Source organism: Podarcis vaucheri (genome assembly GCF_965113315.1).
Source record: "Podarcis vaucheri genome assembly, chromosome: 7".
Taxonomy (NCBI): domain Eukaryota; kingdom Metazoa; phylum Chordata; class Lepidosauria; order Squamata; family Lacertidae; genus Podarcis; species Podarcis vaucheri.
The window spans coordinates 73397093-73420807 of NC_138765.1; the positions used below are offsets into that span (position 1 = coordinate 73397093).

At 43.7% G+C, this 23715-nt stretch overlaps 1 protein-coding gene across 4 annotated transcripts in view; it reads right to left on the bottom strand.

The window, feature by feature from the left end:
• Positions 1-23715, bottom strand: part of PLCH2 (phospholipase C eta 2) — a 300920-nt gene that overhangs the window by 117607 nt on the left and 159598 nt on the right. The window lies entirely within an intron of this gene.

Consider the following 23715-nt stretch of genomic DNA (forward strand, 5'->3'; position numbering starts at 1 on the left):
CTAAATCCTGCATATACACTAATCCCAAAGCCGTAGCTTCTGCCCTATCCATTCAAGGGATTTAAAGTGTGTGTGTGTGTGTGTGTGCATGCGCAGGCAGTGTGGCCGCAGGAAAATGAGACCAGAGAGAAGAAAAGAGGCTCTGTTTTTGATTTCTCTGCCAGTCTCTCTCAGACTGCATGTGCCCAACTGACCTGGATGGATATCCCAGGCATAATAGGATGGCATCTCATGTTTTGCCATCCCGCGTTTCGCCGAAAGTGAAATTTGGAGGCAAATGTAGATGCTGTCGCTTGGGCAAAATATGCGAGAATTTCCAAGGGACATGAAGAGAGTTTGGCTAAAACTCACCAAATTCTGTCAGGGGAGAGGGGAGGGGAGGTTTGGCATGTAATGTGTGGTACTGTCCAGAGCATGGGTAGGCAAACTAAGGTCCGGGGGCCGGATCCGGCCCAAATGCCTTCTCAATCCGGCCCAGGGACGGTCTGGGAATCAGTGTGCTTTTACATGAGTAGAATGTGTCCTTTTCTTTAAAATGCATCTCTGGGTTATTTGTGGGGCCTGCCTGGTGTTTTTACATGAGCAGAATGTGTGCTTTTATTTAAAATGCACCTCTGGGTTATTTGTGGGGCATAGGAATTCATTCATTTTTATTTATTTTTTCAAAATATAGTCTGGCCCCCCACAAGGTCTGAGGGACAGTGGACCCACCCCCTGCTGAAAAAGTTTGCTGACCCCTGGTCCAGAGGAACGCTTGTAGAAGGTGGTCCAGGAAAAAAAATCCATGGTTGCACAAATGAAGGGCACTTCAGTATGTGGAACTTGTATAACACTTTGCTCTGTCTCCTTAAGGCTCCCCACACTCTGCAATTCACATATATATATATCCTTAAGAGGGATTAATAAAAACAACCTCAGTGTTCAAGGTACATTCTGCAAAAGAGCTGAAATGAGCTCAAACTACTGGTAAAACATTCACTTATTCATTCTTTGTTGCCTTCAGAGACATCGACATTATGAGCCAAGCCTAACTCATGCTGATGAAGTGACATAAACATGCCAGCATTTTAGTGTGATCCCTGATTGAGGTGGGAGGGCAGGATTCGTGACAAATTCAGGAGGAGAGGAAGCAACAAGCACGTATCCATGTATGAATGGTGTCAAGAGATAAAAAGCAAGGCAAAATATTCCTTTTGAATAGTATAAGAATAGGTGGGTTTTTGAACTACCGTATTTTTCGTTCTATAAGACACACCAGACCACAAAGTGCACCTAGTTTTTGGAGGAGGAAAACAAGGAAAAAAATATTTTGAATCTCAGAAGTCAGAACAGCAAGAGGGATCGCTGCGCAGTGAAAGCAGCAATCCCTCTTGCTGTTCCAGCTTCTGTGATAGCTGCGCAGCCTGCATTCGCTCCATAAGACGCACACACATTTCCCCTTACTTTTTAGGAGGGAAAAAGTGAGTCTTATAGAGCAAAAAAATACGGTAATTTTGCATCAAATTTAGGGGGGACGGAGGGGAGCAGAACTCTGCCAGAATTCTGAGTTTCTACTCCAAAATCAAAAGCAGCATATGTTCAGTAAGCCCTATGAAAACAGTGTTGCACCAGACAATACTCTGCAAGTGATTGGCTTTTATGCATACTGTAGTTAGGAATGAAACACTTAAGATTACTTTGGCATGTTACCAGCGCCTGCAAATACATCTTAACATTGGGTTCATCCTAAGGGGGCTGAAGCCAGGGCAGTAGGCAATTGTGCCAGGAAGAAAAACGGGGTGAGCTGAGCAATGATAAGACGTGGCATAATTCGTCTTTGATCTCTTCCCCGGAGAAGAGCTGAAGTACTTAGTGGGACCCAAGCTTATTACAAGAGGTTGCTATTCTTGCCTCTTTTGACAGCATCCTCAGGCAAGCACAACAGCCACACACACGTAGACAGGGCCGGCCCAGCCATTAGGCAGGATAAGGCCACTGCCTCAGGCAGCAGAAGCCCTTGAGCTGGCAAACAACCCCCGCCCGATGGGTACACACCAGTGGCAGGTATGGCGATGGTGGGAGCAGCGGTGGCAGCATGGCAGGACAGAACTTCCCAGTTTGCCTAAAGAGGTGAAACGCAATGAACTGCCCCTGCATGTAGACATTCCATTGTTGTTTAGTCGTTTAGTCGTGTCCGACTCTTCGTGACCCCATGGACCAGAGCACGCCAGGCACTTCTGTCCTCCACTGCCTCCCGCAGTTTGATCAAACTCATGCTAGTAGCTTCAAGAACACCATCCAACCATCTCATTCTCTGTCGTCCCCTTCTCCTTGTGCCCTCCATCTTTCCCAACATCAGGGTCTTTTCCAGGGAGTCCTCTCTTCTCATGAGGTGGCCAAAGTATTGGAGCCTCAGCTTCACGATCTGTCCTTCCAGTGAGCACTCAGGGCTGATTTCCTTCAGAATGGAGAGGTTTGATCTTCTTGCAGTCCATGGGACTCTCAAGAGTCTCCTCCAGCACCATAATTCAAAAGCATCAATTCTTCGGCGATCAGCCTTCTTTATGGTCCAGCTCTCACTTCCATACATCACTACTGGGAAAACCATGGCTTTTACTATACGGACCTTTGTTGGCAAGGTGATGTCTCTGCTTTTTAAGATGTTGTCTAGGTTTGCCATCGCCTTTCTCCCAAGGAGCAGGCGTCTTTTAATTTCGTGACTGCTGTCACCATCTGCACTGATCATGGAGCCCAAGAAAGTAAAATCTCTCACTGCCTCCATTTCTTCCCCATCTATTTGCCAGGAGGTGATGGGCCCAGTGGCCATGATCTTCGTTTTTTTTGATGTTGAGCTTCAGACCATATTTTGCGCTCTCCTCTTTCACCCTCATTAAAAGGTTCTTTAATTCCTCTTCACTTTCTGCCATCAAGGTTGTGTCATCTGCATATCTGAGGTTGTTGATATTTCTTCCGGCAATCTTAATTCCGGCTTGGGATTCATCCAGCCCAGCCTTTCGCATGATGGATTCTGCATATAAGTTAAATAAGCAGGGAGACAATATACAGCCTTGCCGTACTCCTTTCCCAATTTGGAACCAATCAGTTGTTCCATATCCAGTTCTAACTGTAGCTTCTTGTCCCACATAGAGATTTCGCAGGAGACAGATGAGGTGATCAGGCACTCCCATTTCTTTAAGAACTTGCCATAGTTTGCTGTGGTCAACACAGTCAAAGGCTTTTGCATAGTCAATGAAGCAGAAGTAGATGTCTTTCTGGAACTCTCTGGCTTTCTCCATAATCCAGCGCATGTTTGCAATTTGGTCTCCGGTTCCTCTGCCTCTTCTAAATCCAGCTTGCACTTCTGGGAGTTCTCGGTCCACATACTGCTTGAGCCTTCCTTGTAGAATTTTAAGCATAACCTTGCTAGCATGTGAAATGAGTGAAATTGTGCGGTAGTTGGAGCATTCTTTGGCACTGCCTTTCTTTGGGATTGGAATGTAGACTGATCTTCTCCAATCCTCTGGCCACTGCTGAGTTTTCCAAACTTGCTGGCATATTGAGTGTAGCACCTTAACAGCATCATCTTTTAAAATTTTAAACAGTTCAGCTGGAATACCATCACTTCCACTGGCCTTGTTATTTGCAGTGCTTTCTAAGGCCCATTTGACTTCACTCTCCAGGATGTCTGGCTCAAGGTCAGCAACCACACTACCTGGGGTGTATGAGACATCCATATCTTTCTGGTATAATTCCTCTGTGTATTCTTGCCACCTCTTCTTGATGTCTTCTGCTTCAGTTAGATCTTTACCACTTTTGTCCTTTATTATGGTAATCTTTGTACGAAATGTTCCTTTCATATTTCCAATTTTCTTGAACAGATCTCTGGTTCTTCCCATTCTGTTGCTTTCCTCTATTTCTTTGCATTGCTCGTTTAAGAAGGCCTTCTTGTCTCTCCTTGCTGTTCTTTGGAAATCTGCATTCAATTTCCTGTATCTTTCACTATCTCCCTCGCATTTTGCTTGCCTTCTCTCCTCCGCTATTTGTAAGGCCTCGTTGGACAGCCACTTTGCTTTCTTGCATTTCTTTTTCATTGGGATGGTTTTAGTTGCTGCCTCCTGTATAATGTTGCGAGCCTCCATCCATAGTTCTTCAGGCACTCTGTCCAGCAAATCTAAATCCTTAAACCTGTTCCTCACTTCCACTGTGTATTCATAAGGGATTTGGTTTAGATTGTATCTTACCTTCCATTCCATTAAGAGCCTCCTAATTTGAGAAGCAATGGTGCATGGAGTAAAGATGCTTTGAACAATTTGATCTCTGCATGCTCCTACAACCAGTGACCAGACCTGTACCTCTTGGACTAACTTAATGATCAACCAAACACTGCACTTCTCCACGTTCTGAGAGACACTGTGCCATTGCTTGGCAGGTTAAACATATCAAAATATGCATCTAAACAGCAATGGCGCACACTTTTAAATATGTATTTTGAGAGGACTTTTAAAAACCCACAGGTTTAATGTGGAACTAGTACAGACATAAAGGGACGCGGATGGCGCTATGGGTAAAACCTCAGTGCCTAGGACTTGCCGATCGCATGGTTGGCAGTTCGAATCCCCGTGGTGGGGTGAGCTCCCGTCGTTTGGTCCCAGCTCCTGTCCACCTAGCAGTTCGAAAGCACCCTTAAGTGCAAGTAGATAAATAGGTACCGCTTTATAGCGGGAAGGTAAACGGCGTTTCCGTGTGCTGCTCTGGTGCCGGTTCGCCAGAACAGCTTCGTCACGCTGGCCATGTGACCCGGAAGTGTCTGCGGACAGCACTGGCTCCCAGCCTCTAGAGTGAGATGAGCGCACAACCCTAGAGTCTGTCAAAACTGGCCTGTACGGGCAGGGGTACCTTTACCTTTTACCTTAGTACAAATATGCAAAAGTGCCATTCATCTTCAGTCTGGAGGCATGCAACACAATGCCACAGCGGATGCAATTCTGCTGCATCCTTTATCTGGGGCTGGTACAAACCTATGGTACATCTCCCTCCTTGTCATAGAATTGTAGAGTTGGAAGGGACTCCTAGGTTCATCTAGTTCACCCCTGCAATGCAGTCCAGGTTTTTTTTTGGGGGGGGGGAATGGAGGCTTGAGTGAGTCCTTTGCTTATGCTCCTTGAGTTTCTGGCCAACATGCAGAAACAGCATGTACATATCTGTATGGCTTCTTAACTTTACAAATACACAAAATGTCACTACTTTTTTAAAAAAAAACAACAACCTGCTTTTAGGAGTTTTAACTGTATTGACATGTTTACCACCTGGGCTCCTTTGGAGAAGTAGCAGGATATAAATTTAATAAGTAATAGTTTCTACAAAACACTTTCTTCTTCTTCTTCTTCTTCTTCTTCTTCTTCTTCTTCTTCTTCTTCTTCTATGCCCAGGTTTTGTGTGGAAAGCCCTGAGTTCACTTCAAACTGAGATGTCTGCAGATGAAGCCTTGCCTGATGAAATACCGTATTTTTCTGTGTATAAGACACACCCTATTTTGGGGGACACCAAACAAAGAAAATGGAGGATTGCCCATAGTTGTTGAGCTTTTTTGGGGGGGGATTGCTGAAAATTGTTCACCCGCCTGACCTACACTACCACTCGCATGCATCGGAAAAGCCACCAATCATCTGCCCCCACGCCGCCAATCATACGCCCTACTGCCGCAGCGACAGCAAATCAACGCAAGCCCTTGCCGCAGCCACCAATAACACGCCTAATAGCCGCTGACAATCTCTGGCTCGCGGCAGCAACCAATCCCACGTCCCCCCTATGCACTATCCCTGTATAAGACAATCCCCAATTTTTAGCGTATTTTTTATTTTTAAAAAAACTTGTCTTATACACAGAAAAATATGGTATATCTTCCTTGGGGTTGTACCCAATGCTATTCCTACTCAGAGTAGGGCAACTGAATTTAATGGCCACAACTACCAAAGGCCCATTAATCTCAGTGAAACTACTCTGAGTAGGTCTTATAGTTAGACACACCCACAATATCCAAAGACCAAAATCGAATGTCAAGGAGAAAGGCTAGAGTGAAGCCATAGTACCTGGTGTGCTAGCTTTCGGTCTGCTGCAATTCAAAACAAAAAAGAGAGAGGGATCAAGCACGTAAACCAACTGAATCTTACTTTTTCTAGCTGATATTTCTTTAATGCTGTCCCCATTTTGACCTGCTTGTCCAAGAAACTGTCATTGTCATTGGGGTTGTTTATTAAAAAAAAAAAAGTGGGGTTCACCATTGTTGCTGTTAGTAAAGGTGGGCATGATAACTTGCTTTTTAATATTGTAAAATAGCCTCTGTTTTGTTCATTGCATTTAATTCCTTTCTGGGTGAAACTGGGAGGGGGGGTTATTAAAGTTCTTCCTGCACTCTGAAGCACTGCATCCTCAGAAAGAATTAGAACTCTGCTTCAGGACGATCCAGAAGCAGCTCTCCCCATCACTTCTCAAAGTGACCCTCTCTATGAGGCTGATTTGAAATTCAAGCCATCCAACTAAATGCCAAATGCAGCTGTATACATGAAGAGATGATGCAAGGGACACGCGCTGTATACATGAAGAGATGATGCAAGGGACACGCGCTTGCTATATTGACTTCCTGAAGCCTTAATGAGTAGGGCTACATGGCTGCCCGTGGCTATAAAATATGATAGGCCCACTGTTCTCTAATTGACCTCTCAAGGGATCAGACCTAGCACCTCATCAGTGTGCTGCATTAATCTTTGGTGTGCATGACCACACTGTTGCCATATGTACTAGGCGAGACACATTGGGTAGTTAATAGGAAAGGGAGGAGACACAGCGATCCTTCAAAATTCACACTTCTCAGGATTGCACGATGCAGTTCTCCAACGAAACAATGTGTAGGAAAATGTATCCGTTACGGGAAAGTGCATTTTTAAAAAGGTGCATGTTAGTGAAAACAAAATATAAAAAAGGCTTGTGTCAAGACGACTTGTTGCAAGCACATGTACAGCAAGCAAAATGTGTATTATCTGGAGAAAATTGCACTTTTCATAAGTGAATTTTCATGAGGGCTTTAAAAGAAATGTGGGCAACGGAACTTAGCAGTGATAAAATGAGAAATTGAGAATCACAGCACCTGCTGTGGCTGCAGAGACCAGGAACTCATAACTGCTGCCTCCCATGTTGTTTTCTCTGTGTTAGCAGCACCGAAGTGACCTCTCCATGGCACAAGAGCCTGGGCAGTGTGTATGGAGGTCCTGAGCTGTCCAGATGACAACACCCCCTTCTTGACTTCTTCCAGGATCCTCACAGCTAACTACCAGATCTCACGTAAATAATTTTTTATGTGATGAATCATTGTGAAAAAGATGAGCCAGCCATTTTGTGATTATTGTGCACTGTATTGGTATTGTATGTTTTATTGTAGTTGTATATTATTGTTGTGTATTGCCTTGATATTTCATACGAGTGGATGGTGTATGTTAGCAAAGTCATTGAAATAGTGCAGATGGAGTCCAGAGAGCAAATAAATATTTTGGGTAGAAAGGAACAACAACGTTTATTTGTTTATTACTTCCTTGCTTCCGGTCTTGTATATAGGAGGGAGACATTTGACTAAGTCCACCGTGGAAAAACTCCCTCAGATCTACACAGACATGCTCTACCTCACTAAGGATCAGGCCACACAGACTGGTTGCTAAGCAACACCTTCACCCTATCTTGGGTAGCTAACAGTGAGAACAGAATTAACCCCTGAGTTAAAAAATGAATGAGCCCTGCTGCTGCACTTCCAACAGTATGTATATATATTTAATGAAATAAATAAAAAGTTTTCCCCTCAGACTCTTTTAACAGGAGATGACAGAGACCAACTCGGGGGACTTTTGTTTGCAACATATATCCTCTAACAACAGTGTTTCCCAAACTTGGGTGTCCAGCTGCTTTGGGACTACAATTCCCATCCCCCCTGACCACTGGTGTTGCTAGCTAGGGTTGATGGGAGTTGTAGTCCAAAAACAGCTGGAGACCCAAGTTTGGGAAACATTGTTCTACAACCATGCTGCAGCTCTCTCCCCTCAATATAACTGGCCTTTTCTTCAACTTCATTGATCAATCAGAGGAGGCACTCTACATGTGGCATAAACTATGTCAATCGGACACAGTTAGAAGTCATCAGCCTCTGGTACAAGGGTGAATGCAGGCAAACACAGGGAAGGGGAGTAAACAAGGCACACATATCCCCACCTGTCACTGGGAAGACAAGCAACTTAAACCTTGAGCATGGATTTATTAGGGAGCTTAGTGCACCATCCATATGGCACAGCTTTTCAGAAGATTCTGCTTCTTTCACAACCTCAGAGTTGGAGGACCTTGCATTCAAGCAAAGCTTGTGCAGTTTCCAAAGTATCTGTGAACCCAGAAACACTAAAGCAGAGCTGAACAGAAATGGCTCCTTCAGTACTTTCTTTTTTTCATGAACTGTTGACTTCACCAAGTTCCAAAGTATATCTGAGCGCTGCAGAGAAAACCGTGAGCAAGATTTATGCAAGAGACCAGGGAATCTGAAGATAAGCTAAAAATGCATCCTTAGATAGAGTTACCCTTGGAATGTTGTCTAAAGTAAAGGTAAAAGGACCCCTGACCTTAGGTCCAGTTGCGAATGACTCTGGGGTTGCGGCGCTCATCTCGCTTTATTGGCCGAGGGAGCCGGCGTACAGCTTCTGGGTCATGTGGTCAGCATGACTAAGCCGCTTCTGGTGAAACCAGAGCAGAGCACGGAAATGCTGTTTACCTTCCCACCGGAGTGGTACCTATTTATCTACTTGCACTTTGACGTGCTTTCGAACTGCTAGGTTGACAGGAGCAGGGACCGAGCAACGGGAACTCACCCCGTAGCGGGGATTCAAACTGCCAACCTTCCGACTGGCAAGCCCTGGGCTCTGGGGTTTAGACCACAGTGCCACCTGTGTCCCTTTACTTTGGGAAAGTAGTGTTTCCCAAAGTGGGTGATATTGCCCCCTGGGGGGCGTTGGAATGATCCAGGAGGGTGGTAGTAGCCTCTGCTGCAAGTGAGGGGGTGTTGAATCACAATAAGTGGGCGTTGGAAGCATAAAGAAAGAAGAGAAGTTTGAAAATCCGTTCGTACATGTTTCATCTGTTGTGTAATGACACCCGTGCTGTTGCAGGACAGCAACAGATCTGGTGGTCGTGCTGGAGGTGAGGGGTTTTCCTGGGCTTGTAGTACATCTGGGAGATATACAGTACACATACACCCTATTTTACTGGGGTTTAGTGTTCCTACTGCAATGTTATAGAGGCAACATCAGCCCTCTTAAAACCCTGTGTCTTTGCCTTCATTAACATGGCAAAGACTCCTCTTGCCCCTCTTGTGTGGCACCATTGCAAGATCTCAGGAAACAGGAAAGTGCTCTCCTTCCCGTTTCCAGAGGAATAAAATCTTCCCACAACAGCACTGCACCAGAAAGAGAAACAGGCAAGAAGGACTTTGGATAGCTTTCTTCTTCCTCCCTGTTACCATGCGGGACAAGTAGAAGGGCCTCCTTCTCCTGCACTGTAATGGAGACCAAAAATGCTGGGCCTGCGTCAGCTGCTCTTGCCTACCAGTCTGTATGTCTGGTTTCCCCAGCCCCCAGCACGGCTATGTGTTTGTGTGTTTGTGTGTTTGTTTGTTTGTTTGTTTGTTTGTGTGTTTGTTTGTGCATGGCTGCTTGCCTGTGTTTATGTATGTGGTCTCTAGATGTGTGCTGTAAGTATTGTGTGAGTACAGGCAAGTGTACACACAGCGGCAACACCCACCTCTGGCATGTTGCCATCAGAGTTTGGCCTGAAAATATGTTAGCCACCCCTGCTCTAATCACTGGGCATCACAGGCTTTCGTGTAAGGAAGCTAACAGAGATCTGATGGAACAGTGAAGTTCCCTATAGGGAAGCCTTTTTTCCATTCCAAAGACACATTGATTCTTTTTGCCTTACCAACCTGTCCTTGCACGCTACCCAAGCATTCCTGCTGCCCACTTAATTGCTCAGGATTAGAGAGAATTAGCCTACATTGCTGGCGACCAAGTAGGTCAGGTAACGAAGCCGCCGTCCTTTACTGGGGCAGAGGAAGCCCATTGTTGAACAAGAGAAGACCTATAGAGTTACCGGGCTGAGGTCACAGGAATAATTCAAAACAACCTGCTAGGTTGGGTGTTCTAATGGAAAAGCAAAACAAAACCCCAGGTCTGCAGCAGTTCCTGTGTTACATCACATTGGTCTTAAACTCTCTCTCTCTCTCTCTCTCTCTCTCTCTCTCTCTCTCTCTCTGTGTGTGTGTGTGTGTGATATTCAGCCAGGTTTTACTCAAAGTAGACCCACTGAAATCGACAAACCCAAGGTAGATGTGTCCATTAACATCAATGAATCTGCTCTGAGTGGGACTAGCACTGGATACATCCCTGGGTTTCTCTAAATATTCATAAATACGTATCTCTTTTGCTGTTCTCATATGCATTTTATGGGGCTCAGGACACCAAAACCTCAAGGACCCTCTCTCCCCATATGAACTGGCCAGTCCTTGTAATCATCATCCGAGGCCCTTTGGGAAGTCCAGAGGTGGCATCACAACCATGGTTTGACACAACGTTGGAACGCAGCCAACATGCCCATACTTCCTGAGAAGTGCCCAGCCAACTAAATTCACATCCAGCCACTTGGGGTCTGCAGTCTGAGGATTGATAAAAAGCATTGCTTCCCATTTTATATTCCCAGGTGGCTTTCTTTCCAAGAGACTCCTAAAATAGTTCATCTGTAGATTTTACATTCACTTATCCAATTAAGAAAACATTTAGTCCATCCCCAATATGCACACACTTCTAAAAAAACCCTTCCTTTGTTCTGGGCCTCCGGGATGGTTGCTTTTAAAATACAAACATATGCTAATAATCCTCAGCAATTAAGCACCAGCGTCTTTATTTAATATGTCCTCAAGCTATTAAAATAAAGAAACTGGGGGTGGGGGGAACATTCTGAGTATTTTGCATTCACTTCAGCTCCTGGTTGTTGTTGTTGTAAGCTGTTTCCCTTTTTTAAAATAATATATACATCAATATCAGCTTTGCAGACTATATAAGCCATTCCACCTCCAAGCATCTCAAAATATATGCATGAACCAAACTAAGAATTCCAAAGATGTCTGGTTAAGAAAAGCTCTCTTTTTTCAAGTTCTATTTAGTGAAAAGAGGAGGTGTGTGTGTTTTAATAGGAGGAACAATAATAGATAATGCATACAACATCACAAGTTATTTTCTAAAGAGAAGTCTATGTTTTGTCAAAACTACAGCAGGGCAGACCACACTGTACCACACTGGAGCACTGAATCAATTTCTGGGCACCGTATTTTAAATGAGTTTTGTTTTTTTAAAGAATTTTTTTTCAGGCTGAAGAAGAAAAGATTAAGGAGAGACATGATAGTGGTCTTCAAATTATCTGAAAGGCTCTCAAGAGGAAGATAGAGAAGGATTGTTCTCCATTTCTCAAAAGAGCAGGTCTAGAATCAATGTGTGGAAATAGCAGGGAAGTAGATTTTGGCTAAACATTAAGAGGAACTTTCTGATGTGAAGATCTTCTTGACAGTGGAACAGACTGACTCAGGAGGTGGCAGGTTCTCTATCATTAGAGAAGGTAATTGAATGTATATGCAGAGGTGAGAAGAACACTTGTCAGTAGGGTTCTCATTCGAAGGCAAACTTGCCTAATTCACACTTTCTGAAACATTATAGGAACTGAAACACAGCCATCCCTCAAAACTCGTGCTCTGAATTTTTGCAGTGCAGTACAGAATGCTAAGGGGCGCGGGTGGCACTGTGGGTTAAACCACAGAGCCTAGGACTTGCCGATCAGAAGGTCGGCGGTTCGAATCCCCGTGACGGGGTGAGCTCCCGTTGCTCAGTCCCTGCTCCTGCCAACCTAGCAGTTCGAAAGCACGTCAAAGTGCAAGTAGATAAATAGGTACCGCTCTGGCGGGAAGGTAAATGGCATTTCCGTGCACTGCTCTGGTTTGCCAGAAGCGGCTTTAGTCATGCTCCCCACATGACCCGGAAACTGTACGCCGGCTCCCTTGGCCAGTAAAGCAAGATGAGCGCCGCAACCCCAGAGTTGGCCACGCCTGGACCTAATGGTCAGGGGTCCCTTTACCTTTACTTTACAGAATGAATAAATTTGTGAAAATAATATACAAATATGGGCTTTCACCTTGACCTGTTGTCAGGCCCTCCCTTCAGCAATACAGGAAGGCTGTTATAGGAAGATACCATATGAGGAGAGGAAATGCCCTTGTGGCTCTGGGCAGCAGGAAACAACGGAGCATGCCCTTCTTCATTGCCAGTATTGCATAGACATTCGAGCTAGGTTTATCCAGCCCATCCTGTATAAGTTCAGAACAACACTACATCTCCCTATTACTACAGGATGGATGCCCAGAAGTCACATATTTAGTTGCCAGATTTTGCGCTGCCATGATAGATAGTCATTGAAGGATGGTCTATGCTACAAATCAGTCCTAAATAGAAGGCCCATACGGTTAGATCCGCACTTCTGAAGCTCCACCCCATACAGCTGTTCTCTTTTAACTGATCTCCTTTAAATTTTTCTTATTGGTTTTTATTCATCCATTCTCTATGTTTAATCAAATATTCTATGTATATGTTTTAATCTACGTTTGGTTCTTGATTCCAATTAATTTAATAGTTATCCACTTTGAGATACTGTTCTGCTATTTATTTAGATGTTTTGCTTATGCTGGTCTCTGACCGCAATAAAGGAAATTCATTCATATACAAATATGCATTATATTGGGGGATGTTTTGAGGAAAAAACCATGTGCATCTTAGGCAAATCTGTACACACAAAATGTATCTATTTGGAAAACTTTGAACTAAAACGTTGAATAAATTTTCATGAGAAATTAGGAAAACTTAGGTGTGGGAAAAATGAGGAAAAACCAAAATTGACAGATTGTCCCATCACTACCTGCCAACGATGATAGAGATACAAGATTACCAGAACTCAGCAAGTCTGAACTAAAAGGATAGCAACTGAGATCAGCCCATACACCAAGGTTTTTAAATGGGGGCTTCCTGATTCATAGTTTAAGCTCCTAGTTATTATGCTAAGCATACAATATTTAAATAAAAAGGGGGGAACTCAATCCCAATATAAATAATATGCATAATTGCAACAGTATTCTAAGTGTTCAAGATGTTATTCATGCACACATGCTCCCCATTTTGTTTGTGTGGTGGCAAAAAACCAAAAGCAATGAGAAAAGAACATAATATACATTCATATCACGAGTTCTCTCTCTCTTTGGTGTTTTATCAATATGGATAAATACACATGTAACAGATTAATATGACAGCATATGTGAGATTGCATCAAAATTCTGTTTGTCTGGTCCCACACATTGGTGCAGCACTGCACGAAAATAATCTTGATGCACTTATATGCATATTCATGTTGAATCTCCTCACCCCCTCAAATGCACTCATAATAAATGAAGATGCTAAAGGCTGATCTGATCTGTGGGTGCACACTATTCTGTACACCTATGGCTGCAGTCCTGATTTCAAAAGGCCTCAGCAAGCAATTAGTTCAAGAATGATCTGTCCGCCCTCTATCTCGGAGGGAAAAGGAAGAGAGAAGCGGGGGTCAGAAAGAAAGAGGTTGCACACAGTGAAAAAGAGATGGCCCTGCCCACATTTGGCCCTATCACCACCCGCCAATCACTTTCAGCCTTGCCCACCAGGGGCATGTGGCCTGCAGCAGATTGCCCCTGAGGGAATGTGGCTCTCGGTGGGAGGCGGGGAGCCATGCTCACCCCCACCCCTGCTCTATGCAATACAGAAATTATTTTTAAAAACTTGGAACCATTGAGGATTCCTACTGCATGCCCCGCTTTGTACACAAGACTAATTTATTAGAACCCTGAAGCCAGGGCGAAATTCGGATCGGGAGAAGAACGCTTTTTCAGTGGACCAGTAATATAGGAGACAGGGTTGTGGACCTTAGCCTTGCCTCCATCCACTTCACTGTGCTCTGTCCATGGTCCTGATCGCTTCCTTTCTCAACTGGTCTCATGGGCTCACCGCTTTTGCCTCTCTGATGGTTCTCATCACCCTTCCTCTCCTATTCTCCTTGCTGGGTCATGTAGGCTCTTCTGTGGGCCTCATCCGTTAATGGGAGCATTTCCTTAGAGTAGCAAACTTCCTCCTCCACATTCCCTAATAATACATGCATCCTCTGATAAAACGCTGGACTTACAGTGAAGCAGGGAGTGGGCAGAGAGAAGAACCCCAGCTCATATGTATGTTAACTATGCTTCAGTGCTAGTTAAAGTACTAGCAGTAATGATGGCAAAGGTGCTGAGACTAGTCCAATGCCAGGCTTCACTTTTCTCCTTTCAAGCTATAATAGGCTGCTGTTCCTGACACTGAATATAATAGGATGAAGCAGTAATCGGATAATCTCTATCTGCAGGATTGTGTGTGTGTGTTTGGTGGGGGTGGGGGTGGAATTAATGCCCTGCCAAGGATTCTGACAAAGAGAAGAACAAGACAGGCTCAGAATTACAAAGGAGCGCAATCCCAGAAGCTTGCGGCAAGCAAATGTGGGTGAGTCCTCTGAAGCTCGCCTTGGGTTAAGGCAGAAGTTGCTGGAGTTCTGGTAACTTTTCCAAAAGAGCACGTTTCCAACTCACCCACCCATTGAAGCCCCTTCCCACCTAGCCCTTTCAAAAACAAATAGAGAGAAGTTGCTGAATTAGTCGGTATGGCAGAAAGAGGGTGCAGGGACAAGAGCCAAGAGCGAGGGTAGTGACCAACCCTCCCCAGGGGTTCCACATGGGAATGGGCACTGGACACCCTTATATTTCCCCCTTACAGCATCTGTGTTTCCATCCCCATGCAATCTAATGGAACAGATTTACCTCCCCTGCATAATTCATGTCCACTGAATGTCATGGAGTCACAACATTCCATAGAGGGAAATTAAGGTGGGGAGCCCACCATCCCTCAAGTCATCTGTGGGGAATGGGTTCCCCAACTCCCCCTGCCCCGCATTTCAGTTCTCCTATATTGATTGCAGTGGTGTGACTTTGCGTCATTTTATTTAACAAGATAAAACTGAGGTGGGAGGAAAGCCATCATTCTCCAGATTGCATATTGATACCACCCAAAGAAGAATTCAGAGCTTGCAATGCTCACCTTTCCTCCGAGATGTTATCAATAATTATTATTATTACAGTTATGAATCATTTCCTATTAAGTGCCTTAGAGTGATTTTGCAATACAATTTTAAAAGTATACAAAGCAATTAATTGCACATATAAAAAATGATCCTTTTCTGAAAAGTTCTTTTCCTAGCATGGCTTGGGGGACTGTTACTGCCACCTGTAGTTCTAGGAGGGCTCATGATAAGGATATAAGTCTATTTCCACATCCATGTCATTTTCACATGTGTTCAGCCCTAAGCCAGCTCTGTCCTGTTTCCATACTAAACAGATAGATGATATAGATAGATGATTGATAGAGAGAGAGAGATGATACAGATGATAGATATAGATAGATAGATGATATAGATAGATAGATATAGATAGATAGATAGATAGATAGATGATAGATAGATAGATGATATAGATAGATGATTGATAGATGATAGATATAGATATACTGTAGTTAGGTAGAAATGCAAAAGTGTAATTAAACAAGTATTCAACTACATATTTCATCTCATTGTACACATTTTCTCTTAAAACACACAATTTCTTATAAATGTTAGTACTTTTTTTGAGTCAAGAACCAAGTTGCAAAATTTGGAGCTCTGAAGGATAATTATGTAACAATCCATGTTTTAGTCTGGGATGAACAAACTGGGTCAGTTCACTAGGAAAAAAGTTGACTAAGCAAAATTTTTCTCCCTAGCTCATCATGTCTTGAAATAAAGGTAGCACCTTGAGGTGTGGAAGATCCTTCCTAAGGATACATTTTTAGAACCAGTCTTACTGACACTTAGGTTTCAAGTTAAGATTATTCCTCCTTTTAAATAATGGCTGAAGCTTCTCCTTTTTTCTGCTGCCACTCACATTATAATAATCCAGTTTTCTTCTCTAAAGCTGCATTCCCCCAGACACACACTTCATTTTGGAGCAAGCCCTCTTGTATTTAATGAGATTTACTTGTACTTAATGAGAAAACATGTCTAGGGCTGCATGTTTTACTAATATCAGATAGAGGGAAATAATATGAGGTGTTGTGAAGACTGCATTTGAGTACCTGGGGCTTCTTAAAATAAACCTGTGGTTCTTTCCAACTACTGAGTTGATGGATGTTCAATCTGCTGAACTACAAGCACCAGAAAGCATGGCCAATGATCAAGGATGATTGGAATTGCAGTTCAACAACATGCAGAGAGCCAAAGGTTTCTCATGCCTCATGTTATTTCACTGCTATCCCGCTTGATTTGATCCTGGAATGCCCTGCTTTTCCTTAGGATGTCCCTATTTTCATCCTTTGAACATTCATTCAGGTGTCAGGCGCTGAGTAACCAATGACAAAGGGGCTTTAAATATATCTGCATGCTCCATGTAACAACAACACCCCTGGACAGACAGGAAAGGGAGGAGTTCCACTGGTGATCCAGTTTCTATACTATTGTCCACTGATGGTCCGTTAATGCCATATAGATAGATGATGATAGATAGATAGATAGATAGATAGATAGATAGATAGATAGATAGATGATTGATAGATAGATAGATGATAGATAGATAGATAGATAGATAGATAGATAGATAGATAGATAGATAGATAGATAGATGATAGATAGATAGATGATGATAGATAGATAGATAGATAGATGATAGATAGATAGATGATAGATAGATAGATAGATAGATAGATGATAGATAGATAGATAGATAGATAGATAGATAGATAGATAGATAGATGATAGATAATTTATTACAGTTGGAGACCAGCTTATAAAACACACTTGGGGGTACAATCCCAGAAGGAAAGCAAACATTTAAAACAATGTACAACAATAATGTCATAGATATATTCTGCCTAGTTACTGAAATCTTTCAGAATTACATTTTGTTCTGCTAGTGCAGGGGTCAGCAAACTTTTTCAGCAGGGGGCCGTTCCACTGACCCTCAGACCTTGTGGAGGGCCAGACTATATTTTGGAGGGGGGAAATGAATGAATTCCTATGCCCCAAAAATAACCCAGAGATGCATTTTAAATAAAAGGACACAGTCTACTCATGTAAAAACACGCTGATTCCTGGACTGCCTGTGGGCCGGATTTAGAAGGCGATTGGGCTGCATCTGGCCCCTGGACCTTAGTTTGCCTACCCATGTGCTAGTGCCTTCAAATGCCCGCACATGCTAATATAAATGTTGAAGGTTATCTCCAACAAAGTTTTACTCAGAACAGACCCCACTGAAGTCAACATGCCGATTAATTGCAATGAGTTTAGTTTGAGTAGGATTTGCACTGGGTGTAACCTTGGGTGTTGTCATCACCGAAGTGCAAAATACAATTCTTGAATGTTTGGCATCTTTCTGGGAAGCTTCAAAATAGGGGAGAAAACCAGAGATTTTCAGTCCTAGCGTTTGAAACCTCCTAGCGTGAAATCCACATCCTTTCCAACAGGCTGGCTACAAAGTAGCTCTGATAATTGGTTCAAAAGTCAAATAACTCTTTGCAGAATCAAAAAGATATTGATCTGGAGCACTGCAACCTTATGATTTAGTGTGGACAATTAGTGTTTTCCAATTGTCGTTTATGCAAGGCCACTAAGAAACAATTCCCCCTGATTTTGCAGTTCATTTTGCAGCAGTAATTGTTTAATTAGCAGAAAACTTTCCACAGCCAAGAGTAAATTAGCACCGTTACCGCCTTCCCCTTTCTTTCTGCCAGCCATCTCTCTGAATCTCACTCTAATAAAAAAAAAATGCCATAATCCAGGCTACATTCCATGGTGGTTTATATTCCAACCCACTAGGGCTAAACTGTGATTATCATGTACAGCAACCACAAAACTTTCCAGGTTTCTGTAAAGCTGTTCTGCTAAGAATAAACTGATCTGCTAAGAGTAGGGAAGGGTGAATCAATTTCTGTTTCTCTCTCTTTCTCGGTTTCTCATTTTTACAATCTTAAATTCAGTTCACCACATTTCAACATCGGTTTACCTTTTTTTAAGTTCACGTGAAAATTCATGAACAAATTTCTCTTAGCATACATAGTTTTGTATTATTTTGCCTAATGTACATATATTTGCAGATACATTTCCCCAATATAACAGGAATTTTGTATCTTATTTTCAATAACAGATGCATTTTTATGTGCCCTTTGCCCTGCTCTGTGCATCTTTAGTGCACATTATTTGGCTGGAGAGAATTCATACATGGACAAATTTTGAAGGATGTGTTTCAGTTTGTGATTCGGAAAGTGCAAATTGGATATGTTTGACTAAGAGAAAGACCTGATCATCCATGCTTCCTGAAATGGGATATGCTGAAAAAGACATTAAAATAATTCAGGCTTTGCCTAAAATGGATCCTTCCACTCTTCTCTAGCACAGCACCCATTTCCTATAGTTCTGGTCCATAAAGGCCTACTAAAACAATTCCCACTGTGATTTACAGTGCAAGACTACAGCACACTGTTTCTCCAGTCCAGGTTGCACCAAGGAGCTACCAGTAGAAAATGTCTGGGGAGCAAACAGCTCCAGGGGGTGTCTGGGAAGGAAAAAGCACCAACTATTTGCACACTTTATTACAGGGGCTTCGCAGGCATTGTTATCCTGAGTGTTCCTAAGCCAAGAACACAGCTGCTTGAAGCCAACTCTCTCTCTCTCATCCCTGAGAGAAACAAAGAATAACAGCCAGCAGTTATTTACATCAGCTTGCATCCTCCATTCAGCAGGGATGTTGTAGCTTGAGCAGGCATCCCAGTGCGGACCTGCCAGCCCCACCAGCAGTTCAGATCTCTCCCATCAAAGATCCAACCGCATACTCATTGCAGAATCTGCAGTGCAGGATATTGGCAGCTGCAGCTTCTCTGACAGATGGGTGCCCAGCCTTAGGAGATCTCCTGAGCCTGTGGCCATATCTTGTGACACTACAACACGCTACCAGCTGTCTCAGGAGCAGCTACAGAGGCAAATAGCTTCCATCGGAGAACAGTTTGATCTTCAATGGTAACCAACAATCCCCCAAAAGGATTGAGAATCTAGTCTACCCTGGAGAGTCGGTGAATTGTCAAAAAAGCAGGGAGGGCTCACTTTAGGCTCGGAAGGGACATAACAGGGTGCACCCACACCATACTCATATAGCACATTGCTTCCCCCAAAGAACCCTGCCTATTGCCTCGCAGAGCTACAATTCCCAGCACCCTTAAACTATAGTTCCCAGATTCTTTTGTGGAGAGGCATGTGCTTTAAATGTATGTGACTAAAGACACAGAGGCCTTTCCATATATATATATATATATATATATATATATATATATATATATATGCTTTCGTAGATTTTCACGGGTACAGGAATGCAGGTTTTGGTGTCTTCGGGTGTCTTCCCGTGTAAGAGTCGGGGTGTCTGTGCGACGTTTCGACGAGGTCTCACTCGTCATCTTCAGGCTGGTGCTATCGGCTTCTTGTTACTGGAACAGAGCAGAGTCTGGTGTTTGAGTTCCTATAAATACTGTTGAGGGGTGTGGTGTATAGCCTCCAACGTTCTGGGCAGAGAGGAAGTTCCTAGATTAGTGTGCCTTTTCTTCTTTTGTTCCTTAATTACTTGAGGGATATCTTGGGTGATTTCATGAGTGATATTCTGAATACCACTGGGTGGGTCATTAAGTGTAGATTAGTTGCTAAAGCTTTCGTGTCTTGACCTCTTGAGCTTGTGAAGAGTTTTTCTGAGAAGATGGCTGTGCTGCATTTAGTTGTGCTCTGGCTTTGCTTCGTGTATAGGGGCGAGCTGTGGTTTTGTGCCTTGTGCCAGCCAGATCTGTGTAGGGATTGCAGGGGGGTGCAGCATCCGGAGGTGCCACTATAGTTTGGCTACTGGATGGAGTCTGTAATATGTCTGTGGAGAGGGTCTGGGTTTGGGTCTGGTGTGGTTGATTGGTGACGGCGTTCTGTGTGCCTCTGGTTCTGGTGTCGGTTTTTGTGGGGAGGGCTAATTTCCAGATGTCTGGCAGGCGGGACGTGTCGTCACGCTTGTTCATGTTGTGAGGGTGTTTCTCTATCTCGATGGCTTCCATGATTATTCTCTTGTGGTGATGTTCCATGTTAAAGAGCAATTTGGAATCTGCAAAATTAATTTCGTGTCCTGTTTCTTTCATGTGTTGGAAAAGAGAGGAAGTTTTTTCTTCTTTTTTGACGGCATTCTTGTGTTCTGCGATACGTGCATTTATTCGTCTGTTTGTTTGTCCAATGTACGTTGGACAAACAAACAGACGAATAAATGCATGTATCGCAGAACACAAGAATGCCGTCAAAAAAGAAGAAAAAACTTCCTCTCTTTTCCAACACATGAAAGAAACAGGACACGAAATTAATTTTGCAGATTCCAAATTGCTCTTTAACATGGAACATCACCACAAGAGAATAATCATGGAAGCCATCGAGATAGAGAAACACCCTCACAACATGAACAAGCGTGACGACACGTCCCGCCTGCCAGACATCTGGAAATTAGCCCTCCCCACAAAAACCGACACCAGAACCAGAGGCACACAGAACGCCGTCACCAATCAACCACACCAGACCCAAACCCAGACCCTCTCCACAGACATATTACAGACTCCATCCAGTAGCCAAACTATAGTGGCACCTCCGGATGCTGCACCCCCCTGCAATCCCTACACAGATCTGGCTGGCACAAGGCACAAAACCACAGCTCGCCCCTATACACGAAGCAAAGCCAGAGCACAACTAAATGCAGCACAGCCATCTTCTCAGAAAAACTCTTCACAAGCTCAAGAGGTCAAGACACGAAAGCTTTAGCAACTAATCTACACTTAATGACCCACCCAGTGGTATTCAGAATATCACTCATGAAATCACCCAAGATATCCCTCAAGTAATTAAGGAACAAAAGAAGAAAAGGCACACTAATCTAGGAACTTCCTCTCTGCCCAGAACGTTGGAGGCTATACACCACACCCCTCAACAGTATTTATAGGAACTCAAACACCAGACTCTGCTCTGTTCCAGTAACAAGAAGCCGATAGCACCAGCCTGAAGATGACGAGTGAGACCTCGTCGAAACGTCGCACAGACACCCCGACTCTTACACGGGAAGACACCCGAAGACACCAAAACCTGCATATATATATATATATATATATATATATATATATATATATATATATTATGAGCACCCCAGATTTCTTTGATACGTGGCAGGGCACAGAGGCCTTGATACATCCTGCAGCACTTCCCATTCCTGGCTGTGTCTTCCCTGACACTGCTTTGCAGTTCAGACCTAAAGCAGAGGTCCTAAATTAATCTGAAAAATTCGTGGATTAATTTGTGGGTTTCTTAAATACCGTATTTTTCGCTCTATAAGGCGCACCAGACCATAAGGTGCACCTAGTTTTTGGAGGAGGAAAACAAGAAAAAAAATATTCTGAATCCCAGAAGCCAGGACAGAAAGAGGGATCTGGCTTCTGGGATAGCCTCTTGCTGTTCTGGCTTCTGGGATAGTCGTGTGAAGCCTCTTCAGGGCAGCGGGATGAAGGCTCCCCCTGCCCTCAAGAGGTTTTCCATGGCTAAGCCTGAAGCCAGGACAGCAAGAGGGATTGCTGCGCAGCCCCTTCAGACCCTTTCAGCAAAGCGGGGGGAGGAACAGAAGGAGCCCCTTCTGTTCCTCCTCCCGCTTCGCCGGAGAGGTGCTTCGCTGAAGGGGCGCTGCGCAGCTCTCCCTCTCTGCGTAGCGCCATTCGCTCCATAAGACGCACTCACATTTCCCCTTACTTTTTAGGAGGAAAAAAAGTGTGTCTTATGGAGCGAAAAATACGGTAATCCATTTTGGAGTAATTAAGAATGTGCAGAGGGAGGGGCCTGGGTGATGATATTGTTGTTGTTGTTGTTGTTGTTGTTGTTGTTGTTGTTGTTGTTGTTTGCCAATTGAGAGATCCAGAAGACATCCCAAGATATGACACAATCCAAGGGAAGAGCAGCCTACACATGTGGTTGATTGTGGTTCTTTGTTAACGCCTAAAGCTGCAGTAACTAAACCGGTGCATAAATGATTTTTAAAGCAAGCCAAGATCTGCATGGGAAAGAGCCGGTTCTTCACATCCTTGCTTGTTTCACTTGTTTCACCCTGTCATTCCTGCCCCTGTCCCTATGGGCAGACAATGGCAGTTTCCTTTACAAGATCATTTGCACCTTTGCATTCAGCTCAGAAAAGCTGAAAAGCGTGGAGGCCTTACATGGTCTAATGGGGTCTCAAATCCTATGGGGCTTTGTAAGAATCCTTTTTAATGCAAAGAGCTGCCCAGTTGCATTAATCCAATTAATTAAGTGACAATTTTAAAGAACCTGCGAGAGAATTTAAGCTCCCTGAAGGACAGCTGAGCATTTACTGCTCCAGCTAAGACCTCTCTGAGCCTTTCCTAGAGATAATGAGTGCTCTTGAATTACACCAAATGCCATCAAATTCCTCCACCAAGGAAGCCCAATTTATAACATTCAAGCTAGACAAATGTCCCCACCATACAATATCTATGCAAGTGTTTTACTTATCCTCCCCACCCCACCCTGGCCAAGGGCTAAAAGTTTCTAATTAATTGGGGAAACAGCAAAAGACTGGCAGGCTCAGATTACTTATATTCCCAAGCCTCATGTCTGTATATTTTTTAAAATTCCAGTCTCCTTCCAGGCCACTCTGTGCTCTCTCAATCTGAGCTCCAGGTTCCAAACAACTACATATCAAATGAAGCTCTCTGTTTGCCCATTCACTATAATGGGGGATCTAAAAATGACTATAATTTCCCCCTTTTGGCCAAACATGTATTAAGCCTGCCCAATTACTATTAGGTCAAAGGGAGTTTGTTGGGAGAAGTAAAGGGGATTAATGTCCCTTTGCAATCCCTTAAGTGAGGGTGGTTTTCTCTCTCTTTGTTTCTTAAAAAGGTATAGGGTAAACGGACCCCTGACCATTAGGTCCAGTCGTGACCGACTCTGGGGTTGTGGCGCTCATCTTGTTTTATTGGCCGAGGGAGCCGGCGTACAGCTTCCAAGTCATGTGGCCAGCATGACTAAGCCGCTTCTGGTGAACCAGAGCAGCACACGGAAAGGCCGTTTACCTTCCCGCCGGAGCGGACCCTATGCTTTCAAACTGCTAGGTTGGCAGGAGCTGAGACCGAGCAATGGGAGCTCACCCTGTCGCAGGGATTCGAACCGCCAACCTTCTGATCAGCAAGCCCTAGACTCTGTGGTTTAACCCACAGCGCCACCTGTGGTATGTTGATGTTTTTAGCATTTATTTTGTTTTAGTTTTATATTGGTTTATTTAGTTTTAGACTGGGGTTGGCAGGGGAAGGACTAGACCATGTGAAAAATGAACAGAATATTTTAGCTTCAGTTCATCCATTTTCAGCTTTGTATTCTCGTTATAAAAAAGCACGCCTAGACATTCCCTTGTTGCACCCATAA